Source organism: Coenobita brevimanus, chromosome 8, assembly GCF_032717465.1.
Source record: "Coenobita brevimanus isolate Jiangsu-jjx chromosome 8, ASM3271746v2, whole genome shotgun sequence".
Lineage (NCBI taxonomy): Eukaryota > Metazoa > Arthropoda > Malacostraca > Decapoda > Coenobitidae > Coenobita > Coenobita brevimanus.
The window spans coordinates 19964341-19982172 of record NC_136961.1 but is presented as its reverse complement, the minus strand read 5'-3'; the positions used below and the strand labels follow the sequence as shown (position 1 = coordinate 19982172).

The following is a 17832-nucleotide window of genomic DNA, read 5'->3' as shown; positions in this document are numbered from 1 at the left end:
CTCATGCCATCTAGTGACGGCCAAGATAAACGGAACTTTAAATCCTCACAAATGACATTATTTAGGCCTTTTGAACTGCTAATCTTACATATTTGGGTTCTAGCAGCTTCATTAGCAAACGTTTCACAACTAGGTTACGGAAAGAATTGTATATTCATCATTACTCTGTTTAAGGTTTAAACTCGGCGCCCGGCAATGACGCATAAAGGGAGGGGATAAGCTGCTCGCATGTGTCTTTCATTACTCGGCTTGACTGAGGAATTCTCATAGCTCAACATCCACAATTACATCACCCACTGCATAGATACAGAGGTACATACATATAAAAAATAGAGTTAGCCCTACAGTAATTATTAATATATGAATTACTACTTAGGGTAGGAACTTATAGACTAATATTCAGGTTACCCCCTATCTAACTTAAAATTACAGTACTACTAAACACATACATGAATATCAAATGTGTGGCACTACATTTAGATGTCGTTTGCTTAGAACTGATGTAAAGAGAAGGCTGCATGAGGGTTTTGTGGTACTGACTGCATTATATGGGGCTGAAACATGGAATATGGGTGTAGCAGAGATGAAAAGTTTGAATGTAATGGAGATGAGGTGTCTGAGGAGTATGTGTGGAGTGACGCGTATGGACCGAATGAGAAATGATGAAGTGCGAAGGAGAGCTGGAGTTGTTTGGGAGATGGCTGGTAGAGTTGAGCAGAGGGTGTTGCGATGGTTTGGGCATATGGAAAGAATGGATAATGAGCGATTGATGAATAACATAACTAGATCTGATGTGAAAGGGAGATCACGAATAGGATGGATGGACAGTGTGAAGAGAGCGTTGGATGTGAGAGAGAAGTCTGTTGAGCAAAGAAGAGTGACTGTGCGCAACGAATATAAATGGAGAGAAATTGTGAATGAATAAATGATGACACATCCCTGAGGGGATATTCTCCCGCATTTGGTCAGATCAGCTAATCAGGTCAGGTGCAGGTAAGGGGATGGGTCTATTATGAAGTGGCAGGGGTAAACCAGCTCTGCTGTCGGGCCCTGCTGCGGATGTCACTGATTGCACTGCGCAGATGACCCTCATGTGGTGTGATGTGGTGAGGATCTGTCCCTTTCCCCCCTTTGGGGCTAAGATGCGAATGAATGTGTTTGAGTGAATGAGTAAACTGGGAGTGTGTCATCCTATTTCAGCTACCTCCCTTTCACTGGGGGAAGCAGCCTAGGTATATAGATATAATAATAATAATAATAATTATAATAATAATGAGTCTGAAGGGGGTGAAATCAGTCATCAGCTTTGAAGCACTTGAGTATGTTTTGTTCAAAATCAGATGATTAATTACACTCAGCTAAAGAAGCCCTGTTCAAGTATTAATCTGATTTGTCATCTCCCCTAACAGAATTAATGTACTGTTGCCTCATTCTTTCCGGGCAGTCAGACACCTACACTAGCACACACTTCCTCTCCACTTCTCGCTTCCAAATGCTTCAGAAACCCACACAGTGGTGTTCAGGTTCACATCTTGGGAAGTGAGAGGGATAGCAACGCTAAGTGACAAACTAGGGAGTGGAGACAACTTTATAGATTGTTTCACCTTGTAGTGATGCCAAGCAGCTGTCAAAGCATCAGGTAGATGGACTGTGTAAAGTGTAAGAATGAGGGTGGATCTTCCAGAAAAGTTGCCATTTACTCTCTTATGGATACGTTCAACTTTCACCATAAATTGATTAAATAATTCCTTCTGGAGTACTTCCTCGCTATAGTCTAGAAGTTCCCTGGTATAAAGTACGCCACGGGACAGATTTAGAGAAGCATGAGGGCAGCATAAGACAGGGAGACTTTCAGCCTCAAAAATTCCCTGAAGGCGCTCACTCATGGTAGCATTATTAACCTCATACAGTAAGCTGCCATCAGCCTGGGAGACAACCTTAGCAGTAGCACCACATGCCTGAACAGGATCACAGATCACCTGGAAAATATTTGCTGACGCAGATCCCAGTCACCAGTACTACGAGCAACAGTAAACTTTACAATGGAGATGGGCTCATCATAACACCTGCTGATGGCTGAGTAGGTTGCTGGCTTAACCGACGAGCAGCAGCCGAGCAATGGTTTACAGGCACTTACGGATCCAATATGGCCACCAGGAAGGAGGCAACTGAAGATTGGGAACATTAACCAGGGACATGGAAGACGTCATCTAATGCATTTTATTATCGATTGGGCTAAGTGACGGGACTTCATATACTTTTGATATTAAAACAGCTACAGGAACTGCTATGATGACCTGACTCCCAGATATCCACTTCCTAATCTACGGTGTAATAACAGGCATCTGGCCGTAAGCCAGGAGTCCTATCCCAGGAGCGGACCTCCCTGGAACCGATGGACCGCTCCCTAGAAATTATTCAGCCTTTGAGAATTCTACAAAGCTAGGCTCATAAATCCCCATCTGGTCTGAACATCCTCGGGTGTCAATCCCCCTACATCCTCCACAAGTGGCCTCGAACATGAATTCTATGATGTCCTTTTTTTCCCTCCACACAGTAAGGAATTATATGAAACATGTAAATATCCAGAATATTTACACCAAAGATATCACAGTGGAAGAAGAGGCAGAAGATCTAAGAGAATAAAATAGGTCGGGACAAAATTAATCAGGCTGGCAGCAGGAAAACAGGGCCAACTAAACTGGATATCTCTTTTCTATTGCTACTTCAATGGTCACTGCTCCTTTGAACTGTCTGCTTGCATCTAGCAACAAACTCTCATCCCTTTACTGTCCAACTCTCTAATGCAAGAGTTAACCATTACTCCCAGTCCTTCATTTATGCAACAGATCAACTCTGCAACTGTCTCCCTCTGTCTGTATTTCCTACTTCCTATGATCTCCAGTCTTTCAAACACAGTGTGTCCAGGCAACTCGAAATGAATGGATCTTGACTTTGGCTTTCTTTTGTATCATTTATGTTTTTTCTTGGAAGGAAAGGTTTGCGAGCTCCTGGCCTTTGGTTCCATCTTCCTTGCATTTAAAAAAAATAAATAAGCCGACCCTGAGGCTCCACCAGCCCCACTAGAGGAAAGAGTCTGGAATTGGGTGGGTACTCAACTGTGATCAAAACGTACAATTCTCTTCTACTGGAGTGTGTTAAGCAAAGGTGTTTGGATGAATATAAATGGAAATATTTTTAGAAAATTGTTGTCTTGTCTGCAGCGTTCATGACTTTCAGAGTGTTGATGATGCAGACCTGCATTTCACATCTACTGTATGTCCAACTGGTATTTCTTCTATTCATCGAATACCTGGCAAGTTCTGCAAGAGACCTGTGCCTTGGTGGAAAGAAAAGTGTGTTTTGATAAGGAGCTTTTTCAAAGTTCATAACAGAAATCAATTCGTAACCTCATGGAGAACCTGCACCTTAACTATCACTTCATCTATTCCTTTACCTTCAGTCAGGATGAGGGTGATGAAACTAAAAGGCAAGCATTTGCCTTCTCTTCCCCTCGTACAGAATGTTCAGGGACCTTTCTGTATCCAGTGCCTTGGAAATCCCTTCTGCCTTAGTGGGAATCTTTGACAAATTCTCATGTACTGATTCCTCTAAGCTATTTAGTTACTTCCAGCGGCAACAGGAAATGGCTGGTATTTATTTCCCTTCAAACTAGTGGCAGAGAGGAACCCTATAATGTATAAGAGCTGTTCTCCGGCTGCTTAATCCTCTGTTCTGACATTTATGACGCAATGATTACCATTCACCGTGTAAATCTCTCCTTTTTTTATTATATCTTTAGAACAGAATGTGAAGTGAAGGTATATTACATACTACTTGGAATATTAGCATAGTCGTCACGTTTCCTAAGCCAGGTAACAATCACCTAATGTTGCTCGTTATCGTTCCATTTCTTTGACATCTGTATGTGTAAACATTTTGAAAAAATAGTTAGCAAAACGAATATTATCTAGAGAAGAATATGTTCTCTCTGTCATAGAGTGGGTGTTGTAGGATGAGATGTTTAACTGACAGACTTCTTGAGCCTGAATTACCAAACTGTGAGGCTTTTGCGTCTAGATACGCTATTCTGGTTGCATTATTTTACTTGAAGGGCTATGCAATGCTGATTTAGCTTAACAGTTTTGGGTTGCGTTGCCACAAGCTACTGTTACTTCGTGACATCTTTTTCATTGCAGGTTTCAAATCTGTGCAGGCTCCTCAATCTCAAAGGAATGTTTTCCACAGGAAAGTATACTGTAAGTGACCTTTTACTTGTTGTTGACATCACTGGCATAACAGCTTCCCTGCTGAAGGGAATGTCTTTCTTCCTTTATGTGAAATATTTCAAAATATGGTTTGCTGGCCCATACATGTCTTTTAAGAACCGAATGCAGCTAGAAATGAACAGGCTCGCTACTTGGGTGGACTGGAGTGGTTTCTGTTTACCTTCAGGCAGAAGCTGTAGCTAATGCACTTTTGTAGGGTCAGGAGAGTTTACCGAGACTCTGACTTGTGTTTGAGAGGGTACCAGCTCCAGTGTGTTGCAGAGACAAGTTTCTTGGCCTAGTGTTTGACTGCCAGCTGATTTGGGAATTACATTCAAAACTGCTGAGAGTGTCTTGTATGCAGACAATGAATTTGTTGAAGGTACTGACTCACACCTCGTGGGGTGCTGACCGGAAGACAGTCCTACACCCTTACCAAGCCATATTGCGATCTAATCATGCCTATGGTTGCGAGATGTACATCCAAAAGCACAAGTTTCTCCCCCCCCCTCTGGTAGCCGGAATCGCGACCAGTGAGCGACCAGGCAATCGAACACTACACACCCACCACCCCTCCCCAACCCCAGTGTAAGCGTTGTTGGATAGATGTGGAACGGCCACAACTGGTGATGTTACAATGTCACGATTGTTTTTATGGACAATCAGAACCAGTAGGGGTAAGTATTTAAAAGCATTTAATGAGTAATACTGTGCTGTTATCTACAACAAATGCGAAAAGGCACGAAAATGAAAGAAGACCTACAATGTATTATGTGTTATTATTTAAAGGCATTTACTGAGTAATATTGTGCTGTTATCCACAACATATGGGAAAGAAGACCTACAATGTGTTATTGCCTATATACTTACATCCTGTATTATAATGTCACAAATAAGTATAATGTAGTGAACAACATCTGTTGAAATATGTGTTTTTTCTCATTCATTCTGGCTCCCACCTCCACCACCCTACTCTCTGGGTTCCTGTCTCCACAAAATGTCTCTTTTATCCTCTCGTCCCCCATTCCCCCCCTTTGTTAACCAACATTAACTAAGATAATGATGAAATGATCTGTCAGGTATTGACGATGTTAATATTATCATACACCTCTGTGTAATGCACCAACAAATCAATATCATGCAATACTTTGGTATACCTGCCAACTACAGTATATCATCCTTTTGTAAGGTGTTCTGTGACATATACACTGCAAGTTGGACTTTGTGTTACAAGGACTACGGTTGTTTATTGTTAACACAGTTTGTGGGTGGTTTTGGACGTCCATTAATTCATATTAACTTTGCAATTTAAGTCTTACATTATAAACACATAAGGTTTATGTTCCTGTCATTATTGGATGAACGAAACGAATCAGGGATCGGCTCTGTCGAACCACAAACTCTCTGCATAAACGAAAATATTCCGACCTCTTGTCACAACAGTGACACAACTTCATCATGTATATGACTGAATCTGGGTCAATCATATACACCATGACATTGTGTCACTGTTTGGGGTAGGAGCGGTGGGTGTGGGGTGTTCGATCGCCCGGTCGCTCATTGGCCGCGACACCGGCTACTATGGGGTGGGGGGGGAGAAACTTGTGCATTCGGGTGTACTCTTCTGGTATCATAACAAGGCTAGTGCTCTCAATCCTGTGCATCATGCTGATTTGCGAGTTGCTACTGGTGATTTTAGGTCCTCTCTGATTCCTAGCTTGTCGACTGGGGCTGGCGTGATTCCTTTAGATCTGCAGCAGAAGTTATCATTCATTGCTGGAACTTTGTGAAACGAATGTCAGACTCACTTACACTTACAGTATTTGTGCATCGTAGCAATCATTTGTTTTAGTATTGTGATTCTCGTCCTAGCATTCCACAGCGTTTTGGCCACAGAGTAGGGCAAATAACGAGGACTTGGATCTGTCTGCGGTGCTTGTCTGCACAGTCTGGCTTGGTAGGAATTCTCTGTGGTTATTTCTGGGTGTGTAGTTTCATAGAGATTTTGAAGTCAGTAAGTCTTCATTCTCTTTCCAAGCTCTCCATCAGTTATTACTAAACATTGGTCTATTCACACAGGCACCATCCCTGTATATTCAGATAGTTTAATGTCAGACACTGGTGCAGGGTTTGGATTGTATCCCAAATCCTGTGATCAAGAAAGTCTTCCTGCTGACTACTCACTTCCTTCAACCGATATGACTATCACTGTTGAAGTCTGCTGTTCGTACCTGTTGGCAAGGACAATTTTATACTGTTCTTAACCCGAGGTCCCATCAACGTATGGGTACGTCGCAACGTTTTGTCACAGCTAGACCCGTCGACGTACTGGTACGTCGCGCAATTGTAAGGTTCATAATTTGCATAATTTTCAATTTTCGCGCATGATTTTTGGTACGTATACACAGGACACCTTCCTCTACAATATGCTAGGCAGGGACAATGCCTTACCCCACATGACCTCCCCCCCTTCGCACACCATTGTCTCTGCAATTCACCTGTTACCAGTGACCTGGCCAATAAAGACATTCACGGCCAGAGTGATTCTCCAATCGATGACAATGTGGAGGACAAAATTTACGTAGCATTAGAGGAAAAAACGGTCAGAAATGATGATCAGGTAATGTTGCCAAACAAAGTCAGGTATGTTGATGTGTTAGTGAGTGAAACAATGCTTATATTGCCTATATTACTGTTTGAAAACTAATATACTCTCATACTACATATAAATTCATACCAAATAAATAAATAAATACTGTTTATGAGTGGTGTAGAATAGTTACCCTCCCATAGAACTCGTTTTCTTTGGAGCCAGCCTGATAGAAAACCCAGTAAGGTAAGGGGTACTGCTACCTGTAATGAGTATTTTAAACCTCAGGTGTGCGATTTCTCTATGAATTTTCGATGTTTCTCACCAAAAGCGGAGATTTGAGCCAAAAAATTTTTTTTCCAAAATTGGTCAGGATTGGGGGGAGTCAGTGGTGGAAAATCGGACGGGACAGGGCGGGTTAATCATAAAATAAAGGCAATTTTTCAGAGGATGTTTTTGCCAAGAGCTTTCCTTCTCCATCATGCCTCAGTGATTAAAGGGGGCTGTTGCCTGGCTTCCCATTGGGCATTTACAGCTCACTCGAGGGCTCCTAATGTATCCCGGGGTTCATTCATATTATGATGATTGCCTGGTTCCCCTTACAGTCCACCACTTGCTGGCCAAGTGTCCGAGTCAGGGGGACTTGCATAAAAAGTTTCTCCATGGACATATATCTTCAATGCTTGGAGGTACAATACCTCTCCCTAGCTGTCGGACAATTTTAATTTTCAGGAGGTGGCGGACTTCCTCCACATTTTGTACTAATTATTCTTTTCCCAATGTTATATATTAAGTTACGCTTTAACACATATATATTCTCTTATGACTTCCTAGGATCCAATTCTTTATTGTATTACCAATGCTGTTATGTAGTGGAATCTCATTACAGCATTGATGTGCATTTGTTTCAGTCATTTATTGTTTATATGTTAGGTTTAAGTACACATACTTTTTCAAGCGTCTTCACCCTGTACCGGCTGAGCAATTGTATCAAACACAGCCATGAAGTAGTATTTCATTCTACCTGCCAGAACGCTGCAGCAAAGAGAATGAGATATATGACACACTAAGTCATATAACAGCTCCAACCTTTCACACATCGGTATCCTTTCACACAGGTACGTGAAATGAGTACAGAGTGGTAAAACACAACAGATTGGCGACGAGAATGGGATATATGACACACTAAGTCATTAACAGCTCCAACGTTTCATACAGCGTTATCCTTTCACACAGGTACGTGAAATGAGCACGGAGTGGTAAAACACAACAGATTGGTGACGAGTGGTGAAACGTCCCAGGCAGACGACTTACCCCAAGGAGCAGTCACCCACCCCACCATCACAATGGTCCCGGATGTTCCAGCTCCCAAGGCGTTCTCGGTACAAGAGGATCCATCTTCTGTGGCACAGAGGTGGAAGAAGTGGTTATCTTCCTTTGAAATTTACCTCAGGGCTACAGGGGTAACTAAGGAAGACCAGAAGGCTGCATTGTTGCTGCACATTGCTGGATTGGAGGTACAGGTAATTTTTGCCACTTTGACCCCCGCAGGTGAGGCTTATGGTGACCTTAAAACTTACCTCAACGATTATTTCACACCTGAAGCCAACATTAGGTATGAACGTTTCTTGTTTAGTCAGTGTGTTAATAAAGCTAATGAGAAAATTTATGCATTTGTGACTAAACTCAAGCATTTAGTTAATTCTTGTGAGTTTGCTGATCCCGATGATGTCATAATTTATCAGGTCATAGCAAAATGTAGTTCACATGAATTGAAGAAAAAGTTGCTCCAGGAAAAAAAAACTAACTCTAGACAAGGTACTAGAAATTGCTAGAGTGTTAGAAGCATCTAATATCCAGGCTCAAGTCATTGAGGGCAAGGTACACAACAGTGCTCAGGCTCACATTAACAAATTATCAACAAACTCCAAAAAACCACAGAAACAGTGGCAAACAGGTAACAACACAAAGACACAAAGGAAATCTGAGGTTAAACAGCCTACATCTATGTCTAATAAAGTGCATGATAGCCAGCCTTCACAGCATAAGGGGAAAGGACAGCAACCTAAGTCTCGCAGCTGTTACAGATATGGTAGGGCAGGTCATCATCCCAATGACAGAACAAAATGTCCTGCCACCGACAAACAGTGTAACGATTGTAGTACTATGTGTAGCTTCCTTAAAACAGAACAACACATTAATTCAGCCTCAACCATAGATGAATCTCAATTATCAGATGTGATTGAACAGGAATTTGCTTTCCAGATCAATTCTCTCAGCAGAAATGAAAAGAGAATGATGGTAACGGTCATTATAAATGATAAGCCAGTTGTCATGCAGGTTGACACAGCTGCAGATGTATCAGTAATGTCAGAACAGGAGGCACGCAGTATTCCTGGTTTGTCCATAGAGCCCTATGTCCCCCCCAGGTTGTGTCCCCCCCTGTGGCGGGGGGGACACAACCTGGCCGCACTATGGGGTGGTGCTACTACTCTGAGGCCGGGTTGTGTTAGGAAGAATACTGCCACCGTATTCCCTGCGTGTCGTAAAAGGCGACTAAAAGGGGCGGGGTGAGGGGACTAGGAACCCCCTCCTCTGTTTTTTAGTTCCTAAAAAGAGACAGGCCAGAGAAAGGGACGGGGGATGGTGTTATCCCCGTACCCTGAAGATTGGGTCTATGAATGTGCGTGGATGTAGTACAATTGAGGCTAAAAGGGAGGAGATTGGGAGAATGTTTGTGAGAAGAAAGTTGGATGTGTTAGCTTTGAGTGAAACGAAAATGAAAGGGAAGGGGGAATCTATGTTTGGAAGTGTGAATGGAAGATTGTCAGGTGTTGATAGAGGAAGGGCAAGAGAAGGTGTGGCCTTGTTAGTGAGTCCGGAAGTACAGCAGTGTGTGATTGAATGGAAGGAGGTGTCATCGAGACTGATGTGGGTGAAAGTGAAATTTGAACGTGAGTTGTGGGTGTTTGTGAGTGCATATGGGCCTGGTAGTGAAAGGGATGAACAAGAGAGGGAGTCTTTCTGGAATGATGTTGATGAGTGTCTGCAGAGTTTTGGAGCGAATGTGAATGTGGTAATGATGGGAAATCTGAATGCTAGAGTGGGAAATGTAGCAGTTGAAGGCGTAGTTGGTATGCATGGTGTGCCTGGAAGAAATGAAAATGGGGAACGAATGATAGCGATGTGTGTTGAGCGAGAGATGGTGATTGGGAATACGCTGTTTGAGAAGAAAGATATTTATAAGTATACATGGGTGAGACAGGAGGGTGGAAGGGTTGTTGATAGAGCCTTGATGGACTATGTGGTTGTGTCTAGGAATGTAATAGGAAGATTGTTGGATGTGAGAGTTCTGAGAGGGGAGGGTGGAGGTATGTCTGACCACTACCTGGTGGAGGGAAAGTTAAGAGTAGGTAAGAGATGGGTGAGAACTTGGAGGGTTAGGTGTGGCAGGGAGGTTTTGAAAGTGAGTGAGTTGGATAAAAGAGAGAAAAAGATAGAGTATCAGGAGAAATTGAAAGATGAGTGGAACGCAGTGAAAGATCGGGAAAATGGCAGTGTGGAGGAGGAATGGCAGTTGTTTAAGAGTGCTGTGGTGGGGCATGCAGAAGAGGTGTGTGGTGTGAGACGTGTGGGTGGTGGTGTAAGAAAAGGAAGTGAATGGTGGTGCGAGGAAGTAAGTATGGCTGTGGCTGAGAAGAGACGTGCATATGAAGTGTGGCTGCAGAGGAAGGATGAGATGTCATATGAAAGGTATAAGGAAAAGAGGAATAGAGCGAGAAGGGCTGTGCGTGATGCTAAAATGGCAGCAGATGAGAGGTGGGGTAGGCGGCTGACAGAGAATTTTCAACAGAATAAGAAAATGTTTTGGAAGGAGGTGAAAAGGGTGCAAAAGGGAGAGTCTGGGAAGGAAGAACGAGTAAAAGCAGAGGATGGAAGGATGTTAATTGAGATGGATGCAGTAAGGAAGAGATGGGCAGAGTATTTTGAAAGATTGTTAAATGTAGAGGAGGAAAGGGTGGCTGAGATTGTGGCAGATAGAAGGGTGCAAGGAATAAATGTGTTGGGAGAGTTGAATGATTCTTTGATCACGAAGGAGGAAGTGGAGAAGGCAGTAAAGGAGATGAAAACAGGGAAAGCTGCAGGTATGGATGGGTGTGCTGTGGAATGCCTGAAGGGTGGTGGAGTGACTATTGTTGACTGGTTAGTAAGATTATTGAATGTGTGCTTTGAGAAAGGTATGGTGCCAATTGACTGGGCAAGTGCTTGTGTGGTCCCGTTGTATAAAGGCAAGGGTGATAAGTATGAATGTACTAGCTTTAGGGGTATAAGTCTGTTGAGTGTTGTAGGTAAAGTGTATGGTAGAGTGTTAATTATGAGAGTTAGAGAGGGTACAGAGGGAGTGATTAGTGATGAGCAGTGTGGCTTTAGGAGAGGGAGGGGATGCGTTGATCAGGTGTTTGCTGTGAGACAAGTGTGTGAAAAGTATTTAGCGAAAGGCAAGGACGTGTTTTGGGCATTTATGGATTTAGAGAAAGCGTATGATAGAATTGATAGGGAGGCTTTGTGGACTGTTTTAAGATTGTATGGACTTAATGGTAGGTTACTAAAAGGGGTGAAAAGTTTTTATGTAAATAGTAGAGTGTGTGTAAGAGTGGGATATGCTGTGAGTGATTGGTTTCCCGTGAGAGTGGGGCTGCGACAGGGATGTGTGATGTCGCCTTGGTTGTTTAATATTTACATGGATGGTGCTGTAAGGGAGGTGAATGCAAGAGTTTTAGGTGGTCTGAGGAGAGTGGAATCTGAAGCAGCTGCTGTTTGCAGATGATACTGCACTGGTGACTGATTCAGAGGAGAGATTGAGACAGTTGATAGAGGAGTTTGGAAGGGTGTGTGAAAGGAGGAAATTGAAAGTAAATGAGAATAAGAGTAAAGTGATGAAGTGTACGAGGTTGATAGATGGTAGGGGGATGAATATAGTTTTGAATGGTGAGTTGCTTGAGGAGGTAGATTGTTTTAAATATCTAGGGTCACATGTTGCTGTGGATGGAAGAATAGATGCAGAAGTGAAGTTTAGAATAAATGAAGTAGGAAAGGTGCTGGGAGGAATGAAAAAAGTGTTTAAATGTCGTTCACTTAGAATGGATGTAAAGAGAAGGCTGTATGAGGGTGTTGTGGTACCGACTGCGTTATATGGGGCTGAAACATGGAATATGGGTGTAGCAGAGAGGAAAAGTTTGAATGTAAAGGAGATGAGATGTCTGAGGAGTATGTGTGGAGTGACTCGTATGGATCGAGTGCGAAATGATGAAGTGCGAAGGAGAACTGGAGTTGTTCGGGAGATGGCTGGTAGAGTTGAGCAGAGGGTGTTGCAATGGTTTGGGCATATGGAGAGAATGGATAATGAGCGATTGGTGAAAAAGATAACTAGATCTGATGTGAGAGGTGTACGACTGAGAGGAAGACCACGAATAGGATGGATGGACAGTGTGAAGAGAGCGCTGGATGCGAGAGGGATGTCTGTTGAGCAAGGAAGAGTGGCTGTGCGTGACAGAAATAAATGGAGAGAAATTGTGAATGAATAAGTGATGACGCAGCCCTGAGGGGATATTCTCCCGCATTTGGTCTGATCAGCTGATCAGGTCAGGTGCAGGCAAGGGGATGGGTCTGTTATGATGTGGCAGGGGTAAACCAGTTCTGCTGTAGGGCCCTGCTGTGGATGTCACTGCTTGCATTGCGCAGTTGACCCTCGTGCGGTGTGATGCGGTGAGGATCTGTCCGTTCTCCCCTTTGGGGCTAAGATGCGAATGAATGTGTTTGAATGGATGAGTAAATGGAGAGTGAGTTGTCCTGTCTCGGCTACCTCCCTTTCCTTGGGGGAAGCAGCCTAGGTATATAGATTGATAGATAGATAATCAACAAACAGCAGATTTGTCCATCGCCATTGTGAAGGGTCAAGGTCAGACACTAATGGGTTTAGACTGGCTAAAACATATTAAGTTGAACTGCACAAAGATCTTGAATGTTTTGAAGATTGAACGTAAATCAGTAGTTTCCTTGGATGAGACCTTATCACAATTCATAGAAATTTTCAGCGAAGGACATGATACAGTAAAAAATGTCAAAGCATCATTAGCACTCAAAGCAGATGCAACACCTAAGTTTTGTGCACCTAGAGCTATCCCATATGCTTTGAAGGCATCAGTAGAGCAGGAAATCAGTAGACTAGAGTCAGAAGGAACATAGGAAAGGGTAACATACTCTGTTTGGGGAACACCGTTAGTACCAGTATCCAAAAAAGGCGGTGGCGTTTGCTTGTGTGGAGATTACAAAGTCACATTAAATCCACAACTGCAGGTAGCCCAACACCCTCTGCCTAACCCCTCAGACATATTTTCAGCTCTAGGGAAGTGCAAAGTTTTTTTCAAAGATTGACATGAAACAAGCTTTTCAGCAGTTAGTCATGGATGACAAATCACAGGAATACTGCACCATAAACACACATTCAGGTTTATTTCGCCCTAAGAGACTGCCATATGGTGTAGCCAGTAGCCCTGCAGTATGGCAACAGACTATGGACAAAATCTTCAATGGACTACCTGGTGTATTTTGTTTCATAGATGACATACTAATTGCAGGCAAGGACAAAATAGAGCATCAGGCAAGACTAACAGCAGTTTTAAGACGCATCCAAGACAATGGCATAAAAATTCACAGGACTAAATGTTAGTTCCATGTTCCATCTATTGAATACTTGGGTTTCATTATGAATGGACAAGGCATTCACAAAACTAATGACAGGGTTAGAGCAGTTCGGTCAGCAAAAGTGCCTGAAAATGTAAAGGAACTACAATCATTTTTAGGTCTTGTAACATTTTATGGAAGGTTTATTAGGAATTTAGCTACCATTGCAGAACCCTTATATCAACTGCTTAACAAAGCTGTAGAATGGAACTGGACAGAGGACTGTAAAAAATCTTTTGAGAAAATCAAAGCAGAAATAACTTCACCAAACTTCTTGACACATTTCAGAATGGACTTGCCAGTAAAACTAAGCTGTGATGCCTCACAAGTAGGAGTAGGAGCAGTTTTAACTCATGAAATGCCAGATTGTACAGAAAAGCCAATTGCTCATGCATCAAGAATCCTTAACAAGGCAGAAAGAAATTACTCGCAGATCGAGAAAGAAGGTCTTGCACTTGTATATGGTGTCAAAAAGTTCCACATATACTCGTATGGCAGAAAAGAATTCAAATTAGTCACAGATCACAAGCCATTGTTAGCTATTGTTGGTCCAAAGGCAGGTCTACCAACTTTAGTGGCTGCTAGACTGCAGCGCTGGGCTATCACACTGGGCGCATACAGTTACACATTGGAGTACAGACCTACAACTAAAATGGGAAACACAGATGCATTATCTCGCTTACCAGTAGATAAAGCGCCTGATGATCATGATGTCAGTATTCTGCTGATAGATAGCTATAACTTACCCATCACAGCTAAACACATAGCGCAAAACACAAAACAAGATCCTACACTGTCAAAGGTACTGCACGGTCTAGTTAATGGAAGAGATTCATTGCTGACATGTAAAGAATGTAAACCATATGTGGCAGTATGGTCAGAACTCAATGTAGAACAAGACTGCATATTGCGTGGATCAAGAGTAGTTGTTCCTAAACAGCTTAGAGAACAGGTTCTTGCAGAATTACAGACTGACCACCAAGGCATTGTCAGAGCAAAATCGGTAGCTAGAACTTACATATGGTGGCCAGGAATGGGTAGGGAAATTGAGATGTATATAAAACAATGTCCGTCATGTGCTATCCATCAAAATGATCCCAAACCAACTCGTTTTCATCCGTGGGAATATCCTAGATGTGCATGCCGACTGCACTTTGACTATGCAGGTCCCTTTCTAGGATACTCATACTTAATTGTTGTAGATGCTTATAGTCAATGGCCCGAAATCATTCCAATGCAATCAACTACAGTACATCAACTAGCACAATTAGGGCACTGATGCAAATCTTTGCAATACATGGTTTATTAGAACGCATTGTATCAGACAATGGTCCACAGTTTTGTTCACTTGAATTCAAAGATTTTTTAACAGTCAATGGTATTCAGCACATACAATCAGCACTATACCATCCTGCCACAAATGGGAAGCTGAACGATTTGTACAGACATTCAAACAGCACATGAAGTGTACAAATGCGAACAATTCAAATGTGCATTCTAATATCAGCAAGTTTCTATTAACTTACAGGATTTCTCCGCATGCAACAACGGGTATGTCACCATCTCTTCTTTTGATGGGAAGGAGAATTAGAACCAAATTAGACTTGATGTTACCAGATTTCCTTAGTGAACAACAAAGCAAAGGCTGCAAGCAACTGCAACATCAAGGTAAAGTAAGAGAATTCAAACCTTCATCTCCAGTAATGGTTAGATCATACAATACACCGAACAAGTGGGTAACAGAAACCATTACACGACAAGTGGGCAATATGCACTATGATGTCAACGTCAATGGTAGTGTAACAAAGAGACTTATTGATCAATTGAAACCATCTTGGACTGATCAGACACAAAATTCATCAGTAGAGCAAAACTCATCTGCAAATCATAACAGTACACGAGAGTCAGTTCCTTCCAGCAATGATGAACAATTAGTACAACCCACAGTGCTCTCACCCCTAGGCCCTGTCGCACGCAGAGTTCTTCCTGATAGGGCAACTAGAGGATTACCTCCTGAGAGATTAGACTTGTAAAGTAGTAGTATGTAAATGATGCTTGGTCATATTCCATTATGTAGGTTAAATGTATTTTTGTATCTTTATATAGCACTTCATGTTGGTGCTATAGAAATGTCCTTACTTACCTTTAAGGGAGAAGGAAGTGTTATATATCTAAGTTACCCTTTAACACATATATATTCTCTTATGACTTCCTAGGGTCCAATTCTTTATTGTATTTCCAATACTATTATGTAGTGGAATCTCAGTACAGCATTGATTCGCATTTGTTTCAGTCATTTATTTTTTTATATGTTAGGTTTAAGTACATATACTTTTTCAAGTGTCTTCACCCTGTACCGGCTGAGCAATTGTATTAAATACAGCCATGAAGTAGTATTTCATTCTACCTGCCACAACACTGCAGCAACAAGAATGGGATATATGACACACTAAGTCATTTAACAGCTTCAACCTTTCACACAGCGGTATCCTTTCACATAGGTACGTGAAATGAGTACAGAGTGCTAAAACACAACACTCAAACTGTATCTTTTCATATGCAATTTATTCTTGCAAGCAGATACTGATTTACATTGTAGTACGATAACTTTAACCCGTCACGTCCCGAGCTATTTCGCACCTCTGACATCCCCCAATCCCGAGGTATTTTCGAAAATTTTTTTTTTGGCTAAAACCTCTGCTTTTGTTGAGAAACATCGAAAAATCTTAGAGAAATCGCTCACCTGAGGTTTAAAATACTCGATCCAGGTATCAGAACCTCCTTACCTGACTGGGTTTTCTAACAGTCTGGCACCAAAGAAAACGAGTTCTATGGGAGCGTAATTATTTCACACCACTCATAAACGGTATTTATTTATTTACTTGGTACGAATTTACATGTAGTACGAGAGTATATTGGTTTTCAAACAGTAATATAGGCATTATAAGCATTGTTTCACTCACTAACTCATCACCATACCTGACCTTCTTTTGCCACATTACCTGATCATTATTTCTGACTGTTTCTTCCTCTAATGCTATGTAAACTTTGTCCTCCACATTTTCATCGATTGGGGAATCACTCTGGCCCTGAATGTCTTTACTGGCCAGGTCACTGGTAACAGGTGAATTGCCGAGACAATGGTATGAGAGGGGGAGGGGGGGAGGTTATGCGGTGTAAGGCATTGTCCCTGTTTGGCATCTTGAAAAGGAATGAGGAAGGTGTCCCGTGTATATGTACGAAAAATCATACGCAAAAATTGAAAATTGTGCAAATTAGGGACCTTGCAATTGCACGACGTACCAGTACGTCGACGGGACTGGCAAATGCAAAATGTTGCAACATACCCATACGTCGACGGGACGGGGCGGGTTAAAGGCTTTTTAGTGCCATATAACAGAACTGTTGGAAGTTCCATTTATTATGTTATAATCTGATTCAGCTCAAAAGCATTACTCATAACCATCCTGATGTGCATCCAGCTTGGACACATGAGAAATCCACAATGTGATGTCGAAGAACAAACACATCTACTTTTACTTTATCTTCTCGCTAGAACTTTGCATCAATTAAGCCTATCTATAGAGCGTTGATGCTTCCAATTACCAATTTCCCATTTACTGAAATCTTGTAGCTTTCATATCAATGATTTCCTCCGTTATAGGATGATTTTGATGCGTTTTTTCTTTCATAACCTTGTTACTGTCTGCGAGGATGGTTTTCATCAGGGATACTCCATTAGGGAACTTCTTGCATTATTCTCAGATTCTAGGTCACCCTATTTTATTAGTTTTGTGAAACATTTGCTTTGGCTCTGCTGTCCATTCCAACTGGATGTCTTTGTTAGCCACGCCCCCTTCCTCTTCGTCATCCGAGCTTGGTTCACAATTATTAAACTGTTGGAAGTGGCTTCGCGGCACTACCGCCACTTTCTGTCCAACAGCACTAGTGAAAACATCACCAAAGCTTTTTCCCTAATGCAGAACTACTGACTCTGTGAGCTTTATCTGTTTTCCTTAATATTCTACTTTTACGGCATGCAACGATAATATGTGATTCATTGAGCCGACAGTGATGACATCTAGGTGCAAGTTGGGGCCTTTACACAGGGGTTTAATTTGTTTAGTTATAAGGAATTCAACTTTCATTTGCAGGGGAGAGGGATGAGGAGGACAAGAGTACTTTTGAAATGGGTGGAATCGAAGGCTTTTCATCTCATCAGCTCCTCTT

At 42.1% G+C, this 17832-nt stretch overlaps 1 protein-coding gene across 1 annotated transcript in view; it reads left to right on the top strand.

Moving 5' to 3' along the window:
- LOC145406931 (glutamate receptor ionotropic, kainate 1-like) overlaps nt 1-17832 on the top strand; it is a 152425-nt gene that overhangs the window by 64308 nt on the left and 70285 nt on the right. The gene's annotated exons all lie outside the window — the stretch shown is intronic.